This window comes from Camelus bactrianus, chromosome 1 (assembly GCF_048773025.1).
Source record: "Camelus bactrianus isolate YW-2024 breed Bactrian camel chromosome 1, ASM4877302v1, whole genome shotgun sequence".
Classification (NCBI taxonomy): Eukaryota; Metazoa; Chordata; class Mammalia; order Artiodactyla; family Camelidae; genus Camelus; species Camelus bactrianus.
The window spans coordinates 104466883-104488365 of NC_133539.1; the positions used below are offsets into that span (position 1 = coordinate 104466883).

General features: G+C 43.4%; 1 long non-coding RNA gene and 1 pseudogene across 1 annotated transcript in view; one reads left to right on the forward strand and one right to left on the reverse strand.

Annotated features, from left to right (window-relative positions):
• The window catches only part of LOC141578666 (uncharacterized), a 164116-nt gene that overhangs the window by 10124 nt on the left and 132509 nt on the right, over positions 1-21483 (forward strand). The gene's annotated exons all lie outside the window — the stretch shown is intronic.
• On the reverse strand, positions 15341-15741 carry LOC105066862 (CDGSH iron-sulfur domain-containing protein 1 pseudogene; annotated as a pseudogene).

The following is a 21483-nucleotide window of genomic DNA, read 5'->3' on the forward strand; positions in this document are numbered from 1 at the left end:
GACATACACATTTTGGGAGGATATGATTCAGCCGGTAACAGGGGTGAAGTGCATTTCTAGTAATAGCAGGGGGAAAAGCTCTGAGTGAGTTGAAGGAAAAAGGAAGGCGGTGGGGCAGGAGCAGAATGAGCAAGAAGACTGGTTGGAAATGGAGTTGGATGGGTGGCCAAGAGCCAGATCATGTACGTGATGGCACCTGTAGATCATGCCAAGGATTTTATTTGTTGACCAAGACCAAGCACAACCTAAAAGTTGAGAGTTATATTGTATTTGATGGACTTCTTCTCAGATAGCTCTGAGAGACTGCTCTGAAAAGGTAAGGGAGGAGTTAGGATATATGAGTTCAAACAAACAAAAAACCAGGTAACTGAACATCAAAAGATTACTGCTAATTAAAGAAGACCAGGCATCTCAAGTTAATGAATTTAGGGCTTTTTATGTATAGGAAGATGTAAGAATCTGGGCCCATTGAAATCATTCCTTTGATATGTCCCTTCACTATCTGGTGCAGTATCCTGTTTTTCTCCATCCTGAATCTCTTCAGGGTGCACAGTCAGGTTGGCAGCACTGAATTGTGGCCACTGGCTTGATGGCCACAACATCCTTTGTTTACTGATCTGGCAGGTGACATCGTCCACATGTTCTAAGTGAGATGAAAACCCACTGGAGGGTTTTAAGCATAGTAGAGCAAAGACCCAGTTTTCAATTTCAGATCACTCTGTTAATGTGTGGAGGCTGGACGGAAGGAGAGCAAGGAAGGAAATAAGAAATGTGTTAGGGAGCTCTTGAAGTTGGTGGCTTGGACTGAGTGCTCTCAGAGGAAGCTGACTGGGGTGAGGGGAAGAGAAGGTGAATGGGGAGGAAGAAGCAGGTCCATGATACTTTTCATTAAAATGTAATTTTCAACCAAGAGTCTTCCTCATCATTGTGGTGAGTCGAAGATGCTAATTTAAGAACACTTTCCATGAGTGAAGTGAAGTCATTCCAATGAGTCTTGGATAATTTGATTGGAATAATAAGTGCCATTCATTGAGCCTTGACTATATGACAGATACTTGGTTTACGTGAAGTTTCTTTTTTAAAAATTTAATTCATTTGTTTTTTTAAATTTTTATTATTATTTTTTAATGGAGGTGCTGGAGATCGAACCCAGGACCCCGTGCATGCTAAACATGCACTCTACCACTGAGCTATACCCTCCCCCGACATTTAGTTACATCTCATCCTCATGACAGTCCCTTGGGAGGGAATTGCCACCATCCTTGTAGAGATGAGGAAACATGGGCTCTAGTGAAACCACAGGTGAGCATCAGAGCTGGAAATGCACTCTCCAGCCCTCGACCCCAGTCTGACCCCCTTCAGCATCCTGCTTTTCCCCTGCCCTGGGCCCTCCCAAGATCTCTCCGCTCACTGCTCACTGCCCGGCTCAGAGGAGGGCTGCTGTCTCCTTCCTCCCTCAAGCAGCTGAGCCCATCCAGATCTGCCAGCAGAGTGAGCCTCACCCACCTAAAGCTACGGGCCTTTAATGAGATAGAGCTGCTGAAAAGAAACATTTAATTGCATGTTTTATTAATTTATTTTCTATGAAATATTAATCATGAGCTCTTGCTAACACAAAGTCTGGAGAGCAGTGAGTAACTTTGACAATATTACTTTGACAATGACAAGACTGTTATGACAATCTTCAAAGTACTGAATCCCTCCCATCCTCACCCTCTGAATTCTGGTTTCTGAACTGAGTTCTATCTCATGATCCTCTACTCTGTCTCACTTATTTTATGAAAAGTAAAACAAAATATTCAAAGGGAAAGAAAGGGAGGGAAAAGCCCAGGGTGGGAAGGGCGGCAGCTAGCAATGCTGGGAGAGCAGAAGTGGTCCAGGAGGAGATGGGGTATGGAATGTGGAGAGGTCAAGCTGAAGACCTCTTTTTGCATGGACCATTGAGCGGGGGAAGTGAACCTGACCTGAGGCCACCTCTTACTCTACAAGTGGTTTTCCGCTGGCCAGGAGGAATGTCAGTGGTGGACGCCAAACAGACGTGGTATTTATTTTCACTCGGCCACAGCACACACTGGCCACCTTCTCTTCTGGAGCCCCAGGGCTAGGAATAGTTTTAAGAAACAGTCAACAGGGAAGAGGGAGTGGCCAGTATGTGGGCAGGTATCCAATGATCTTCAGAGATGGCACAGCCTCTGCCCTGGGTATTCCCATCTTAATGGTTGTAGCAAAAGGGTCTGTTGCTTCCAAAAGGAATAACCATCTTATATTGTGTGATGGCCTGCTGATAAAGGAGGTAACTGGGTTGCTACCCTTTGGGGATTACCAGTTTGAGAGAGTAGACAGTTCAAAGATCAATGATCTGTGTTCTCAGGGAGCTCCCAATTTGTCCTTGGGAAAAATTCCAGTCCAATGTAGTTTACACAGCCACCATTTCCAGTAAACTCCGGGAAATGGTGAACACATACATGAACGTGACATTGGTACCTTGTCATATTTGAGGAAGTTTCAGGTAGTGTATAGGCACCTCTTCTTTTAAGTAACCACTAGATACAAATTTTAGAAATCCTTCTGTTTTTTAGATCCCAAAACATGGGAATTTGGTACAAAAGAGGCATTTCAAATTAGTTGGGGAAAATGATTTATTTGATAAATCATGTTGGGATTATGGGATTATCTCATCTGCAAAAAACAAACAAAACTCAGATTCCCAGTCTTACTCCTTAAAATTTTTTATTCTTAATCAATTAATTTTTTTTAACAGAGGTGCTAGGGATTGAACCCAGGACCTTTTGCATGCTAAGCAGGCACTCTACCACTGAGCTATACCCTCCTACCCCCTAATCTCACTCCTTAGATCAAAATAAATTCCAGGTGGATCAAAGATTTAAATACGAAATGGTAAAGCAAGTCAAGAGAATTAGAAGACAAGTCACAGACTGGGAGAAAATATTTGCAATACACATATCTTATAAAGTACTGTTATACAAAATATACAAAAATCTCTTAAAATTCAACAATAAGAAAATGAACAATCTGAAAAAAACATGGGCAAAAGATCCAAACACAGATGGCAAGTAAGCATATGAAAAGATGTTCAACATCATATGTCATTAGGGGAAATGTGGAGTAAAGCAATGAGGTGCCACTATACACCTATTAGAGTGGTTGGAGTCCAAAACACAGACAACACTAAATGCTGACGAGGATATGGATCAACAGGAACTCTTGTTTTTTCCTGATGCAAGTACAAAATGGTACAGCCAGTTTGGAAGACAGTTTGGCAGTTTCTTACAAAACTAAACATACTCTTACCCTACAATTCAGCAATTGTGTTCCTTAATATTTACCCAGAAGAGCTGAAAACGCATGTCCCCACAGAAAACTGCACATGGATATACAAAAGCAACCTTCTTCAAATTGCCAAAACTTGGGAGCAACCAAGATGTCCTTTTGTTAGATGAATGGATAAATAGACTGTGGTACATTCATACAATGGGATATTATTCAGCACTAAAAAAAGAGCCATCAAGCCATGAAAAGACAGAGAAGAAGAACCTTAAATGCATATTTCTAAGAGAAAGAAGCCCATCTAAAAAGGATACATACTGTATGATTCCAACTACATGACATTCTGGAGTAGGCAAAACTATGGAGAGAGTAAAAAGATCAGTGGTTGCCAGAGGGTGAAAGAGAGAGAGATGAACTGGCAAAGCACAGAGGATTTTTAGGGCAATGAAACTATTCTGCGTGATATTATAATGGTGGATACAGGTCATGACACAGTTATCAAAGCCCATAAAATGTACACCACCATGAGAGAAATCTGAGGTAAACTATGTTCTTTGGATGGCAAAGCTGTGTTGGTGTAGGTTCATCAGCAATAACAAAGGTATTGTTCTGGTTGGGGACGTTCGTAGTGGGGAGGTTGTGCATGTGTGGAGTCAGCAGGTGTATGGAAATTCTCTACTTTCCACTCTGTTGTGCTGTCAATCTAAAACCTAGAAAGCTCTAAAAAATAAAGGCTATTAAAAAATTAAACCATCAGAAACAAAACAAAAAAGTGGAGCCAAGCAGCATTATTCATAAAACAAAAGACAGATACATTTGATAATAGAGATGAAAGTTTTCTATAGAGCAAAAAAATACCACATACAAAGGAAGAAAACAAGTGACAAATTGGCGGAAATACTTACAACTTGGTTTCTCATGTTCTTAAAAAACTCTGACTGAAACAGTGTGTAAACGTAAACCTGTGTTGTCTCAAAACTGAGCCTGGTGAGGGATGTAGGGGCCTGTATGTTGGGCTGGGAATCGTGGCGGGCTGGGCTTGCTGGAGGAAGTGATTTATGTTAGCAGGGCAGATCCCATCTGGGACTGAGAGATGCAGCATCAAACTTTGGTTTCACTGCTAGCGGGCCGCTGCTGTTGCCACCCCTGCTGCTGCAGCTGGTGATCGTGACCTCACGTGCTTGGGTTTAGCGTATTTGGGCAGATCAAGGTTGGATAGTGGGGCACTGGGATCTAGGAGGATTTTTATTCCCAAGATAGCCTCCTTCCCTACTCCTGTGCCTTGATCAAGGTGTAGGAAAAATCCCTTTCTTATGAGTTTGAACTGTTTTCCGGAATGAAATCTTAAAAAGAAAGCAAATGGCAAACTTTTCCTGGGCACCGCTCCCCTCCTCCACTGCCTTGTCTCTAAGCATCATCTAGCAACCTGGTTTCTGATTAACCAAAGCCTGGTCCCAGATTAGACTGGCTGACCATGCTGATCTCACACCTGGCCCCAGGCTCCTTTTCCTCATGGCAGCTTTGTCTGAATCCTAAATAAAGACAGCCTGGCTTCTAGGCCAAGGTCATTTGGGTTGGCATAATGTCCAGGCCTGGTTGGATTGCTATGTCCTGCCTAAAGCTGGCTTCCTGGTCTCAGGCCTTGCGCCCCAAATCATCTGAATGGTGTTTCCACTCTAAGGCATGCTGCCTGGTTGCCTTGATCCCTGCACTGGACCCCCATCTTCTCTAAGAGGAAGCCCCTTTCCTGTGTGTCCCAAAGATTCTCCCCTTGCTCTTCAAGTCATTCACTATTTGCTTTGAAGTTGCTTGTTTCTCTTCTCCGGGAGCTGGCCTGAGCTCCCAGAAGTCCTTCTAAACCTCCCTGGGTACCTTCTATGTGCCAAGTACTTAGATAGACATGGGAATCAGCCCTGCCCTCAAGTTGTGCAGATTAGTGGGGTGGTCAGACAAGTAAACAGGCCATAACAAACCATGGCTGTGTTACAAGGAAGCACGGGGTGGGGAGGAATGGTGGGATCCTAGAAAACAGAGAAACCCACCCAGCTGAGATGATCAGGGGAGATTCCTGCTGGAGGTGGTGTTTGAGCCCAGACCTGAAAGGCGGACAGGAAGACATATCAGGAAGATGGCCCGGGCAGAAGGAATAGTCTGTGTGGAAGCATCAAACAGGGAGTGAGCTTTGGGATGTGGAGGCAGGAGAATCACACAGCTCATCGTCCTCTGTTGGGATGCATTTCTCAGAACCTTCTCTTCTATCTGATTGTAAGGCCCATCCTACCCTGCATTAGCTAGCTAAGATCTCATATAAAATTTAGCAGCTTATAACAGTAAATGTTTATCATCCCATACGGTGTCTGAGGCCAGGAATTGGTGGCAGCTTAGCTGGGTGGTTTTGACTCAGAATCTCTCACACATTTGCAGGGAAACTGTTTCCTAGGCCAGTCATCTGAAGGTTTGACTCAGACTGGAGAGTCTGCTTCTAAACTCACTCACATGGTTGTTGTCCAGCTTCAGTTTTTCACCATGTGGTAGCTGACTTCAATGAGAGAGAGGGAGAGAGAGAGGAGGAGGAGAAGGAGTGGGAGGAGAAAGAGAAGGAAGAAAAAAACCCATAGAAGCCATGGTGTTCGGGGAGGGTGTAGCTTAGTGGTAGAGTGTGTGCCTAGCATGCGTTCAAACCCCAGTACCTCCATTAAAAATAAATAAACCTAATTACACCACTCCTCCCACAACAACAAAAAGCCATGGTCTTTTGTAATCTAATCCCGAGAGTCACATCCCATCACTTTCATCATGTGCTATTGACCACACAGAACGACCTTGGGGCAATATGGGAGGGGACTACACAAGAGTGTGAATCTGGGTGATGGGATCAGTAGGGCCATTTGGGAGGCTGGGGACCACATATCCTGTGGTTAAACTGAACTGCATGACCTGTGATCTTAGGTGCAGCAGCGTGTAAACTTAGTTTCCTAGCCATCCATGTGGCTTCACTGGGGCCCCTCATCTTTACTTGGACTTCCTTAGCATTGGATCAGGTCTCTTAGAAAGCTAGGAATTTCCTTCTCTCTTCGTCTTTGGGGAGTGGGGCTTTCCTTTTGGCTTCTCATCTTTTGTTTCTGGTTTATGGAACTAACTACTACTTCTTGATCCACTCCTTAGGGGATTTAGGACACACCCTGAGCCAGAATAACCAGATCTTCTCTGGCTCAGCTAACAAACCATGTCTACCTTTTGAGAGTCTAGGTGCAGCCAAGGGATAGCTCTTCTTGAATCTTGTTACTCTAGTTTTACTATTCCAAAATCTGTTTACAGTTTTCCTCAGAAGAGGAATGGTGCTGTTGGACACATCTTGAACAGGTGGTATATATGGTGTGGTTGAAAGAAAAGGGGCTTAGGTTGCAGAAAAACCTGATTCCATCATTGGCCAAGGTCCTTAACCTCTCTGAGCCTTAGTTTTCTCATCTGTGAAATGGGTTGCTCCAAAGATTAAATGAGATAATTCATACAAAGCATTTGCTAGCAATAGATAGTAAAAATTGGTACTTGATTGATCGATCAATTGATTGATTTCTACTGATGGTACTGGTTTTAGTATTATCACTACCATCTATTCTCAAGGGCCAACTCATTTTTTACCTCTATGTCAAATCTATCACAATACTCAAACCAACACTGCCAACTCCATTCTCTGAACTCAAATAGCACTCTGAGTCAGCCCTTCATAATTTAATACTTAATTGCCTACATCTTACATTACTTTCTATTTATTTTGTGTCAGTCCTGTCTTCACAGATTTCAACTGCCTTTTCCTAATTGTTTAGCAGCTGTTTAAGATACTGCGTATTTTTGGGAAGCAGGCTGCAAAGTGAATCTCTGCTCTGAGCTCAGAAAATTTTCAGGAGGGAAAAAAAAGTAGCTAAGGAATCAGGAATCTCTGCATGTAAAGTGGTGTATGTTATTTCACTTGCTATGATTTTGCTGGGTTTCCAAATTAATTGCTAAAACCCTTAGTATAGCTAGCAACCAGCAGGGAAGCTATCAAATCAGATTGGGTTCATTTCTTGAAAACAGTGTGAATTAATCTGACTTCTACAGAGGAAACAGGCTCTCACCCTTAAAACTCTGCTGAAAATAAACGAATCTAATATTAATCTGAAAATACCATGTAAACAGTTCTTCGTGCAAGACAGAAGTGCTACTATTAAAAAAACCCAAAACCCAAAAAACCCTACGTTTCTTGGCCGCAGTTGACAACATATTTTTCAACGTGGAGACTGTTTTGCAATAAGGGAAGAATGGCTCCATTAAGGCATCAGCTTTATGGAATCTAGTGGCTGGCTTCAAGTGCTATTTTAGGGCCTCTGTGACATGTATAAACGTCTGTGTTGACAGCTCTGGCTTCCTGTTACCAAATGTGAATAAAATTAGTCCTCATTTAAAGAAGGAACTTATTATATAGAGAAAGTTGAACTACAGGATTGGTTCATTAGTGCTCCCATTCCTTGTATAGACCCTGCTATTGCAAACAGGAAGGATCTCCAGCACACTGGGCATTGTTGGAACTTTCTGGAGAAGAATAACATTGCAGCATTGCTCTGGTAATAACCTAAGCACTGGGTCATTCTGTGGGTATTTGATGAAGCCAAGGAAAGGACTGTTCCCCAGAAAAATTCATAGTCATAAATAAAAAATGTGCAAGGGTTCCAGTGATTGCTTCCAAGAGTCAGTGGATCCTAGGTTAAGAAACTCTAGGCCAAGTTGACAAGGGGGTGTGGTTTCAGGAAGAGGCTGGGAAGTCAGCAATGGCCAGGAGGGTATGGCTGTGTCTCTCTGGCTGCCTAGGAGCCAGCATGGAGTGCTCAGGGAATGGTGTTTGAATCAACATATGAATGAATGGATGGCTGGAAACAAGGCAAGTGCTGATGTCTCTCTAAGATCACAACAGAGTCAGCTCAGTGACTTTAGGGAGGAGCACCAGTGTTGGTGACAACTTCATACATAATCTCTTTTGTCCTTTCTCCTCTTTGCTTGGGATTGCAGGTGAGTGAACACAGCCAGGTGGGTCATGCTTGCATCTGACCTCTGGAGGGAGAGAGTGTAGACATAGCCAGAAGACACACCTACTGTCTCTTTGCTGGTCTTGGTTCTACTCTAGGAATCCCTGTGCTTGAAGGAGCCCAGTCTCCCCAGTCAGCACTTGGCAACATGCCTGCACCGTCCTTTCTTCCTGGCAAGATGCCAACATCCTTGGTGCTGTGATCTCAGGAGGCAATTTATAAGTGAATTCACACCAGCCAATGTATAACAGCTCAGCTCTGTGACTCAAAGGGGATGACTCTCCAGAGCACTAATTTGATTACTGGGACAGGCCCGTGGGGGAGGCATTTGTGAGTGGAGTAGCCCTGCCCAGGGTGATGACAGCCTCCCTGTCAATGAGTATCACGTGAGGCCTTGGCGTACTGGTCCTAGTTTGGGTCCTGGCTCTCCCAGTAACCAGCTGAGGGATCTTAGCCAAGTCATGCTAATTTCCTTGAGCTTTAATTTCTTCTTTTCTAAAGTGGGGAACTAACTTTTCTAGCCCTCACAGGGTGATTAGGACGAATAGATGAGAGTATAAATGTAAAAGAAACTATTTGGCATTTGGCAAATATTTTAATGACTATCCTGCACGGACTAGCCTTGTTGGCAAGGGTAAACGTTGGGGTGTTGTGGAAATGAATCTAAATAATCCCATTGAAATTATGGTATCTAGGGGTCAGATTTGAAGATAAATTTCAGAAATGATTGAATTCTGTAGGGCTCCCCTACCTCTAAAACCTGTCTTCACTGGCCCCGTGGGTCCCAGCCAACACTGGAGGCGGCTCAGAGAACTGCTTCAGGCATTCTTGATGAGCCATCCGGGCTTGAGCAGGAGTCCTTGTGGGAGGAAAGGGCGAGAAGTGGAACGTGACTTGAGCTTTGTTCCCTTTCTTGTCTGGGGAGTTGCTGGGGAAGGCAGAGGCTCTCTGTGTCTTGGACGTTTGTGAGGGAGATTTGTGAATAGACAACTGTGTCAATGTCAGGCTACATTCGGTCAGCCCCTTAGGATGTCCAGCACAGAACCTTGTCTCTGTGAGGCCCAGGAGAAGGGGCAGTGTGAGGGAGGTTCTTGCTGGCTCGCCTGAAAGATTAGGGATGCATCTCATGCATTCGTGCTAGCTCTCTTAAGCTCTTGTGGAGATGTATTTTCTGAGATCAGAAGCACAGGGGGAGAGGCACGGTGGAGTTCAGACAGAGTGGGATGTTGAAGTCGGAATGTTCTGCTGGCAGCTGATGATGCCGTTGGGGGAGACAGAGATTCGGAAGCCACCAGCCAGGAGGTGGCAGGTGAAGCTTTGGGAGCTGACAAGCTTTCCGGGGAGGTGTGCTGAGTGACAGGAGGGACTCCTACATTTGGTGATGCACCAAAGGCAGGGCAGTGGGAGCCACTGGCTTGGGTGCTGGAACTGAGGGGAGCACTGTTTGTAGAGAATTTAAAAACAGTGATAAAAATGGATTAATAGTCAGCTTTTTATTATCACGAGTACAGATGATTCTAAACAATATCAGTGATAACATTCTTTCTGCTGGGGAAGATGGCTCCCAGCACCCCATCCTTGGAATGTCACCGCCTACCTCCTCTTACATTTGCTCACTCCTTGATTGGAGAATGCTTTCCTAAGTGGCACGCCACTCTCCAGGCGTGCTCTGACCATGTACTGGGCCAGTGTTTTCCTGAGATACTTGAACAGAATTACAGCATGGTGATGTCTGGAAAAAAGAAGACAAGAGCTTCTCGAAATAGAGATTCCTGCATCCAGGTCCAATCAAGCCTGAGATTTACCTAAAATATTCATTTACAGAAGCCAACAAATTCCCCTATGCGTCTAGTCTGATTTGCATTTTTATCACCTGCAACAGAAAGAATTCCACTCATACAAATACCATATTGGTAACTATAGGCACAGGAAGCATTTGAATGTACATAAGGTATTCTGATTTTCACCTAGTGACTAAAATTGAGGCTGTGGTTTCTAGGTTTTCCCTAGCTTTGGTGACCTCTGTCATCACCAAGCAAACAAACACAGTTGGCAGGTCACAGAGACACCTTTATGTACACACCAGAGCTCAGTAGAAAGCTGCTTGGATCCCATCCAAGGCAATTATTTACAGAAGTTCCCAAAGCATATAATTATAGGGCCATAGTGCAGGACCCGCACCACGTGAGCAGCTCTTGAGTGTAACTCTAGAGTGTTATACAAGAGAGTCACTGAATTGGCTAACCCTGTATTTAGGGTTAAAAAAAAAAATGAATGAGTGAAGAATAAATATTCCACTGCATAAACTTGAAGCGAGGAGACCTGAATCAACAGCATTTCACATGAGAAAGATTTGAAGATAAAACTTTTTAAAAAGGCAGAAGAAGCTGCCCTTAGGGCTTTAAATTTATCTCACATCTAACACTAACCAGTAGTTGACACAGTAGCTTAAAAAAAAAAAGCTGATGTTATAGTCCAAGCAGGCCCTCCGTCATTAGCAGGAAGATGATTCCAGCACCTTCAGGCTTATAGCTTATGATCTCTTAAAGTGAGAGATCCTTTTTTTTGCCCAGCAGTTCCCCCAAATGGCTGTGAATAGGCCTGGTTGGCTCCTGTGCCTATCCCTGAATTAATCACTGCCCTAGGGGATAGAAGGGAGAGACTGACTGGTTTGGGTCCCCGGCCCACCCCTGTGGAGTAGGCAGGGATGTCCTCCCTGATTGACAACCCCACATAATTCCATACACTGGGACTGGGCAGGTCCACAAAAACTGGAGGCAGGGTTGATAGAAGGTAACACATGTCCACAGGAGTTCTCTGAGTTTCAAAACTTCATTTTCTTTCCTATTGCTGCTCCCTTCTTTCTGATCACTTTGTTTAAAAACTTAGGAGTTGGGTAGAGCCTGTCATCAATGACCTGGCCCCTCTCAACAACCCTAGGCTGGAAGCCTGCAGACATTTCCCAGCATCACTTCTCAGCTTGCTGCTGTTAGGATCTTCTGATAGGAGGCAGTGGCCAAAGACTGGAAGGTGAAGGAAAGGGAGAAGCCGGTTTTCCCTCCAGTTTCTGATGGGGCCTCTGGGTATAGTGGGGACAGGAGCTGTGGCCAGCCAGTGCAGGTGCCTGGGTATGGTAACCTCAGAAGTGCACTGCTCCTGGGCTCTGGGTGACAGCACCATTTTCTTTTTAGTCCCAGGATTAGTATGTAGTGGCCCTGCAGGTGCTAAACTTTTGATTTCCCTCTTTTGTTCCTTACAACACATTGTAACCAGTTCCTGGTATTAATGTCTCTTTGTTTAGGATACCTAGAGTGTTCTCCTGATTGTACTCATATGAGTTTCATTTTATTTTGTTATTAGAAATTCTTATTTTTTTAATTTAAAACAATTAAAAAATTGTGGCAGAAGACATATAACATAAAATTTATTGTTATGTTTTTTAAAGTGTACAGTTTAGTGATGTTAAGTATATTGATGTTGTTGTGTAACCATTACCACCATCCATCTGCAGAACTTTTCCGTCATCCCAAACTGAAACTCTATACCCATTAAGCACTAACTCCCCTTTTCCCCCTTCACCCAGCCTCTAGCAACCACCATTTTACTTCCTGTCTCTATGAGTTTGACTACTCTAGGTACTTCATAGAAGTGGAATTATACAATATTTTGGGACTGGCTTCTTTCACTTAGCATAATGTCTTCAAGGGTCATCTACGTTGTAGCATGTGTCAGAATTTCCTTCCTTTTTAGGCTTAATAATATTGCATTGTCTGTATGTAACACATTCTGATTATTCATTGTTTATCAGCTTGCTAAGTCTTCCATAACTAAGTACCACCAACCTGGTGGTTTAAACAAGAGAAGTTTATTTTCTCGTACTTCTGGAGACTTGAAGTCCAAGATTGAGGTGTCGACAGGGTTGATTTCTTCTGAGCCCTCACTCCTTGACTTGGAGTCTTCTTGTATCTTCATGTGGTCTTCCCCCTGTGTGTGTGTGTGTGTATCTTAATTTCCTTTTCTTATAAGGACATCAGTCCTGTTGGATTAGGGCCCACACTAATGACCTCATTTAAAGTTACTTACCCTGTTAAAGGCCCCAATTCCAAATATGGTCACGTTCTGAGGTGCTGGGTGTTAGGACTTTGCCAAATGAGTTTCACCTCATAACAGGTTGCTTTCGTCCTTTGGCTATTCTGAATAATGCTGCTATGAACATGTACAAATATTTGAGTCTCTGCTTTCAATTCTTTTAGGTATATACCCAGAGATGGAATTGCTAGAGCATATGGTAATTCTATGTTTAGTTTTCTGAGGAACTGCCAAACCATTTTTCACAGCATCTGCACCATTATACAGTCCCAGCAGCAATGCACAGGGTTCCACCTTCTCTACATCCTTGTCAACACTTGGTATTTTCTGTTATTATTTTTAGGATAGCCATTCTAATGGATGTGAAATAGGAACTCATTGTGCTTTTGATTTGCATTTCCCTAATGATTAGTGAGGTTGAACATCTTTTCATGTGCTTACTGGCCATTTGTATATTTTCTTTGGAGAAATGTCTATCAAGTTCTTTGCCCACTTTTAGACATTTTTATTTTTTAAAAGAAGCCATATAAACACTATAAACAATAGTAAGTGGACTTTCAACAAAATGGGGAATATATTCACTGATAACACCTAGATGTGAAATGACCACATTGTGGGGAAAACAGTTGGTACAATCTTGCAGAGTCAGCTATAGCAAGGTGGCAAAGCATGCGGGCATTATCTGAGGTCTGATTCCTGGTTCCTCCACTTACTAGCTATGTGACCTCAGGCAGTTTTCTTAATCTCTTGTGTTTTAATTCCCCTATTTAGGAAATGGGAATAATAATACCACCTACTTCATAGGGTTGTTACAAAGGTTAAATGAGTTAACAATTAGTACAGTGCCTGGCACAAAGCAAGCACTTAATGTAAATTAGCTGTCATCATTGTTATTCTCTGGGTCCCCGACCTTCTGGGCTGCCTCCACAGCTGGGCACCTTCTGGAGTCCCCTCCCCCTACTGCTGGTGTTTTTCATTACCCAGTTATCCACCAGGCAAACAGATCTATGTAGCAGATACTACATGCTAAAAGCTTTCTACATATTAACTTTAATTTTCACAATTACCTTTTCAACTATAATCTGATAGTCCTGAGCTCTGGCTCCGTGATCAGCTGGGAAGGAATCTGGGTTCGGATCCCACATCTCCTCTTCCTCCGTGACCTTGGGCAAGTCACTTCACATCTCTGGGCTTCAGTTTCTATATTTCAAAAATGATGATAAGTCATTCCTATTTCACAGGGTCACTGAGGGGTTAAATAAGGTAAGGTCTGTAAAGCACTTAGCACACACAGTGCCTGACACATAGTAAATGCTTAAAAGATAGTTATTACTAATATATCCATTTTACAGTTGAGCCAAAGTTCTTGCCCAAGGCCATGAACTCGATGTTGAGAGATGGACCAAAACAATGTTCTTTATTATTTCCTTCCAATGTGCATGCATACATGATTTTTGTGCAGTTCCTGCTGTATGAGAAGAGTACAGACATAATTTTGTATTTTTAAAAATTGCACCTTAAAGCCTGAGTAATTTTTATATTGCTATGAAGATATGAAGACCTGACTAATATTCCACTGAATAATCCAGCATCTTTATGCCCATTATTTCCTTCCTTCTCCTGGACTATTTCCTTTGGATAAATTCCCATAAATGGAATTTCATATGTCAAAGGGTGTTAAAATTATTTTGATTCTGGATATAGAACATCTTGTTGCTTTTCTGAAGAGTTTTGTAATAGTAATTATGTTTGTATGCTGTAATTTGTTTTCTAGTCTCTTTGAAATAATTGACCACTGACAAAGAATGAATAACCTCGATATAGATAAGTAATCTCCAGGCTGAAAAGGAGTGAACAGGTTGGGGTTAGATGATAATCTTGTTTGGAAACGTGTAACTAAGTAACTCTGGTTATTGGAAGTAGGCGTATGGTTCTTGTCTCCTAGATTCGATGCTCACATCATCTGGTTAAGGAGTGTGTATGTTATCTATAAATGACCAGTTCAGTCTCTGGGCATATGAGGGGCCAAGTATTACCAGGAGGGTATGACTTGTTTACTGGGTCCTGCTGATCACTTGACTCACCTCCAGAAGAGGTTTCTTGCTCTGAAGGGAACCTGGATCTGAGGTGCAGGTGCCTGAGTGGGAGTCAGTCTTCAAATTGTTAACTCAGGGTGTGGAGTCCAGGAGGACAGGGCCTCCATCCTTCACTATTAGTCTCAGGATCTACAGAAAGCTCTGAGAGCCTCTGGTTCTTTATCTGTATGAGGGGAAGAGTGATATGGTCAATGGTAAATATTTAACAAGCCTTTAAATGGCTTCACATATATTAAATCATACAGTTCTCAAACAACTCTATGAAGGAGGTATTCTCACAATTCTCATTTTACAGATGAGGAAACTGAGATAAAGACTGCTTAAAGAACTTGCAGCCAGTAAGTGGAGGAGCCAGGTTTGAATCTAGGTTATCGGGCTCCAGAGCTTCAGTCTTCAAAATCACACTCAATGTTGAATAATATGGAAGGCTAGTGAACCTTAGCTTTAAGAACTATTGTGAAGGTTAAGGATGATGGCACATCTGGTATATGGCTCCTGGGCTTGCTGTTCCACAGAAGTGTTCACTCTTGCTAAATTTGTCAACCATCTCCATATCGCCAAGCCCAATAAACACTTCTCTGTTTTCATTTTCCCTGACCATGCAATAGCATTAAACCCCGTTGACCATTTCTTCATTATTTTTTTTTTAACTCACAGGTCCTGAGATTGGTTTTTCTTTGATTTATTTTGTTTTGTTTTGTTTAAACAAATGTACCCCACAACGGTGCAACAAGTAAGGTGAATGCGATGAATATGAAAGCGGCAGTTTGCAACATGCTATATCTAGAACCCAGGGGAAGTGCATTAGACAGAAGTGCTGGTCATTCTAATTAAACAGTAAGGTGACATCATGGCAAGTTGGTTTGCAGCATCAAAACTGTCCATTGAAGTTTCTTTTCTCTTAATGATTAGAGGTCCCATGTTGGCTCTAGTCTCTTCGTTGTGTTTTCTGTGAGATCCATCACAGAATGGGAATTTCTTGGAGTCCAACAACAGCAGTACACAGCTTTGTCTTCTAAATCCTCCATGTCAAAAGCCTGTGTGGTCTTGGAGTTTTCTTTCTGGTTGTGAAGGTTTGCCATAGATTTTCTATGATGATCTTTAACATAAAATCTTTTGTAAGCTAAATAACCAGCTGGAACTGTCCCAGCAGAGATGGTAACGGCTGTGATCCATTCAGCTTGGGTGCTGGAAGTCACTCTCATGGTGCTGTCACTTGCAAAGAGTGTACTCAGGACACTGAGCACAGGTAGGCCCAGTGGCCACCCCAAGTCAAGATGTGAGAGGGGTCCCAAGGGCACCAGTTCTGGCTGCCCCTTTGTTTCTGAAACACTTTCTTTTAGCTTTAGTGACAACCCACTCATGAGGGTTTGCTGATATTCCACTGACTGTTCCTTAGTCTCTTTTTCTCTTTCCTGTTAACTGACCTCTAAATATTGGTGCGCCCTGGGCTGGTGTCTCCTTGGCCCTCCTCTTTTCTTTCCCTGGGAGAGCTCACACAGTCTGGTGGCATAAGATATCATCTGTATCATATATTTGTTGATAACCCCGGTATCAACCAGAGTTCAACCAGAGAACCAGAACCAGCAGGAATATACATTAAGACACTTGTGGCAAAGAATTTCTTGTGTGATTTCAAAGGCTTGCTAGGTAAGCCCAAAATCTGTAGGTCAGGCTCTCAGGAAGAGTGGGCTGGAGCTCTTTCACTGTCCCCAACCCTAGGCTAGACTCCCTCATCTCCAGCCTGGATGACCGCCAAACCACTTGCCCAGTCTGTCTGCTTACAGTCTTCCCTCACACTCATCCTTGCTCCACCCATTCACCAGCGTGACCCTTTTAAAATTTAATTTAATTTAATTTTTGTCAGTTTTATTGAGATATAATTGCTATACAGCACTGTATAAGTTTAAGGTGTACAGCATAATGATTTGACTGACATATATCATGAAATGATTACCACAAGAAGTTTAGTGAACATCCATCATCTTATATAGATATGGAATTAAAGAAATAGAAATTTTTTTTTCCTTGTGATGAGAACTCAGGTTTTACTCACTTAACAACTTTCATATACAACATAGAGCCGTGTTAATTACATTGATCATATTGTACATTATATCCCTAGTACTTATTTATCTTATATTTGTCAGAGTGATCCTTTTAAGGTATAAATCAGATTTACCTGATTTTCAAATCTGAAACTCATCAGTGACTTCCCATTGCTCTTAGCTTAAAATATAAACTTCATACCTTGGTGGAGTGTATGACAAAATTGGTCACAATTTTTCCCATCTCTGTATGCATGCCCCTTTGCTATGTGACTTTTCCACCCCTCCCACTTCCCTACCCCTTGAATCCAGGCTGGCTTTGTGTCTTGTGTTGATCAGTAGAATGCAGTACAAGTGACATTGTTTGACTTTTAAGCCTAAGCCTCACAAGACCTTACAGCTTCTACTTTTATCCTCTTGGAATGCTCCCCTGAGACTGACATGTGCAGAAGACTGGTCTAGCCTACTGGAGGATGAGAAATCATATTGACAGAGAAAGGCTCTTCCATCTGAGGCCACCTAGACAGACCAGCCAATAGCCAGCATTAATCATCAGACAGGTGTGAGAAACCATCATAGATCAGCTAGTTCTGGACCAGCCACCAGTTGGTGGCAGATACAAAAGTGAGACCAGGTGAAACTGGTGGTCCAGCCCAAATGGCTGCCTCCCAGAATTGTGAGCAAGTAAATGGCTGTTGTTTTAAGCCACTAAGTTTTGGGTTGCTTTGTTACACAGCTATAGATAACTGTTACACTTATTCTACAAGTCTCCTATATGCCTGTGGCCAGCTTCCCTAAACTTACCTCATACTGCTCCCCCCTTGATTATTCTTCTCCAGCTACACTGGCCTTGGGTGTGGAGTATTCCAAACCCTTTCCTTCCTTCAGGCCTTTGCTTCCTTTGACAATTGTGTGCCAGGTTCATTTCCATCTTTCAGTGTGTATTAAAACACCATCCTTTAGTTTAAATTCAGATACCATGGAGCAGTCTCCTATGACTGTATTTAAAGTTGTCTCTACCAATTACTCCCATTGTTATAATTTCTTTCCTCACCGCAGTTTAAAATTATCTTCTTCCTTCATCTGTTGATTTGTTTTTGGGAAAGGTAAGCACCACGATCTTTTCCACAGAGAACTACAGGCTGTCACAATCAGTGGATGACAGCTGGTGCAAAAGATAAACTTGTTCCCCTTTGAAGGTGAAGAGCATGGTTACTCGGTGAGGGCAGAGCAGTCAGGAACCCTGACGGTGGCTGAGGGGCAGCAGGAGGGTGTCAGTGGGGGAAAATGTCTTTCAGTGACTCAGAAACTGCCAAAGATACACTTCCTGTATGTCACACTTCATTGAGTTTCATCCCTTCCAGGCTCCTGGCCCAGAGCACCCTACCAACCTGATTTCTCTTCTTATCTGTCCCATCTTGAGTTCTGGGAGTTGCTGTCTGTAAGTGACCTCAGTCTCAAGGATAGCTCTGGAGACTTGGGGCTTTTGAAGAACTACTAACATTGGTTAATGCTTTCATTCACAAAGGGAAAATGGAATTTAATTAAAGCAGATTTTGTTCCTCTTGAAGATTGATTCATAGCAAATCTTCAGAGATTCAGGCTCATTGCTATGTTTTTACTTCTTAAACTTGGGAGCAGGGGATATAAGAAGAGACACTGTGAGAAAGTTCAAGAAATATTATTTTATTATCATTTGCTTAGGTTAAAAAACCTACCTAAATTCTAAGGAAAAAATGCCATGTATTAATCAGAAAACAGGCCTCCTGGGAACAACTGTGGAAAAGGCTGAAATAAAAGGGATGAAGAATGACAGTTTTATTACAGATATGAATCTCAACACTTCTGAACACAGGAAATGCATAACATTACTGCAGGGCAACAAGACATAATAGCTTATTTATTTCATTGAGTTGAGAGAATCATAATTTTCTTTAAGCCTCAGAGCAAAGTATAATGTATTCTAGCTCTCAAGAATACTATTTAGAGAAGCCATAGGGCAGAAAACTATTTGAATGAGAATGGTGTCCTCTGCTTATGGGGCTGGTGGAAGTGGAGGGGCGGGATGGGGTTGGAGAATGCGGGAGTTTCTGATGATTCCTTGCTCTCCACCTCTCAGACCCCTTCTCTGCTCTGTGTCCCAGCAGCAGGTCATCTCCAGCCTCTAGCACCCTAACGCCTTGCCCTCTAGCATCAGGTTGGGTCCAGCTAATGGAATACACCAGCAGGGGATTGGTAGGTGGAAGGAGAAAGAGGTCAGGGTATTTATACCTCCTCCTTATGCCTCTCTTCCTCCAAGGCAGTGGTTCTCAAAGAGTGGGCAATACACCAGAGCATCTGCATCCTCTAGGAGCTTGTTAGAAATGCGAGTTCTTGGCCTTGCTCTAAACCTTCTGGGGGACCCAGCAATCTGTAGTTTAACAAGTCCGCCAAGGTAATTTTGATGCTCTGTGAAATTTGGGAACCAGTGGTGTAGGGCCACGGCTCCTGGGGGGCAGAACTTTCTCTGCAGTCCTAGCTTTTACTAGATTCCAGTAATTTTGTCCCTTTTTTTTTTTTTTTGTCCCTTCAGGTCTAGGAATAGAAAGAGCTTATCATAGCGAGGCCTTTAGTAGCTCATAACCTCTTGTTGGTTCCTTGCCTGTTAATGCCTTTTTACGGTCTGTAGTTAAAGGTCTGAGTGTACTGCCTGTCTCCTGCTGGGAATGTGATTGATACACAGAGGCACCAACCGTGGGCAAAGGCTGGAAACCAAACTGTTCCTGGATAACAGTAGCATGGTCACATCAAGACAGCAGAGCACGTGCAGGAGCGAGCCTCTGCTGTGTGCCAGGCATGCATTCACTGAACACTCACAAACCTCCTCGAGGATGGTGTCTTCTGTGTTTTCTAATGATTACCTGAGCCAGACCCCAGGTAGCTCCTTGGTCATAAACTGGGCTGATTTCTCTTCCTGATTAAGGAGGCTTCTAAGAATCCTGCCCCCGAAGTCCTCACACAGGTCACACCACCCCTTAATCCATCATTTAAGTTGTTGTTAGGGGCTGGTGGGGGTATGGGGGGAACTGTAGGACACTTATGGGCTGTGTATGACGTTGGGCAAGTTGTACGGCCTCTCTGAGCCTCAGGTTCCTCATCTGCAAACAAGGGTCTTAATGCCTGTTGTGTGGTGTGTCGGGAGGATTGCATGAGGGAACATGTATGGAGCGCCTGGAACCACACCTGGCTCAGAGTAGGAGTAAACCTGAGTGCCTCTGCCTTCCCAATAAAGGTGCACCGGGGGAGAGGATGTGATTGGTTGAGTGAATCAGGTCACACTTTTTAAATAGATGTTGGTCTGGGAGCATCATATCCCCCCAGAGGAGGCATTTCTAAGAGGTGGAATCCTCAGGAAGCCAAGAGGACTTTCCTTAGTTCTGAGGAGCTTGGTCAGTTCTTGAGGCTTCATATGAGGAAGACAGGGCTGACCCCGGTATATACAGCTTGCTTGTCTTTTGAAGTAGGTGATGCTCTGGAACTTGCCCCTCGTCTGTCTCCTGTGCTCTTCCTGCCTCCCTAACACAGTGCTGACCAGAGGAGGGCAGTGCCTGAAGGGTATCTGGAGGAGGAGTGGGTTACTGGAGTTCTCCTAATGTGACTTTGCAAGCTTGGCTCCCTCTGCTTGCAGCAATCTCCATTCTCACCCAGGCCAACTCCTGCTAACTCCTACTCTCTCCACTCAGACATCATCCTACAGACCTGTTCCCTGGCTCCTGTCACCTCAGGAGGAGTTAGCTGCCCCTTTTCCCAGTGCCCCCCAGTTGCAAACCTGTTGCCACAGTTCCTGTGGCTCTCAGATCTGTTTCCTCCCCAGGGGCAGGCATTTGTCTTGCTCATCTTCATGATGAACAAGGTCTAGCCCAGGACCTGGCTCACGGTGCAGCTCAGGGCTCCCAGATGGCCAGTGGTGCATTTAGGAACAAGCTGTGGGAGAGGACTTGCCTCACGTAGGCCTGCTCCATCTCCCATTCTTCCCTGGTTAAAGCATATACACATTTATTCCACAAGCATTGATGGAGTACGTGCTGCGTTCCATTTGCGTTGCTGGAGATGCAGGAGTGGATTGGCTTAAGTTCTCCCGAAGCCTGCAGGCTACTAGGGAGGATGGCTGTGTGCTCGATGACACTGATACACAGCAGAAGCCCCCGGTGGCCCAAGACAGTTGCTGAGCTACAGGATTAGAGGAAGAAGGGGAGACTCCTAATTGGGACCAGGGAAGACCTCCCACACAGGTTACCTTCCTGGTGACATACTGTCTTCCGAGCAGTTATAGCCTGTTTCTGATACCGCGATAGCTGCTGTGGGTGAGGTGGGGTGATAACACACAAGAAGCTCTATCCCGTGGTCCCTTTGCTTACCTTATCTCTGGGTTTCCGTCTTCTGTCACGGCTTCTTAAGAAACAATGCCCCTCCCCACCCCAGGAGATCTCCTAGAAATTTAAAACAAATGGGTTTCAGAAATCTAAATCTTTTAGAAATCTCTGTCAAATGGGGACCCATTTTTTTCCCCTGTGTTGATTTTTTTGTGTGGGCTTTAAAAAAATTTTCTTATTTTTATGCAATTTTTATAAGTTACTTTTCATTTACAGTTATTACAAAATATTGGCTGTATTTCCCATGTTGTACAATACATCCTGTTTTACCCCTAATAGTTTGTACCTCCCATACCCTCATCCCTGTATTGCCCCCCCCCACTGGTAACCACTGGTTTCTTCTCTGTATCTGTGTCTGCTGCTTTTATGTTATATTCACTAGTTTGTTGTATTTTTTTTTAGATTCCACATATAAGTGATATCATAGAGTATTTATCTTTCTCTGTCTGACTTATTTCACTTAGCATAATGCCCTCCAACTCCAACC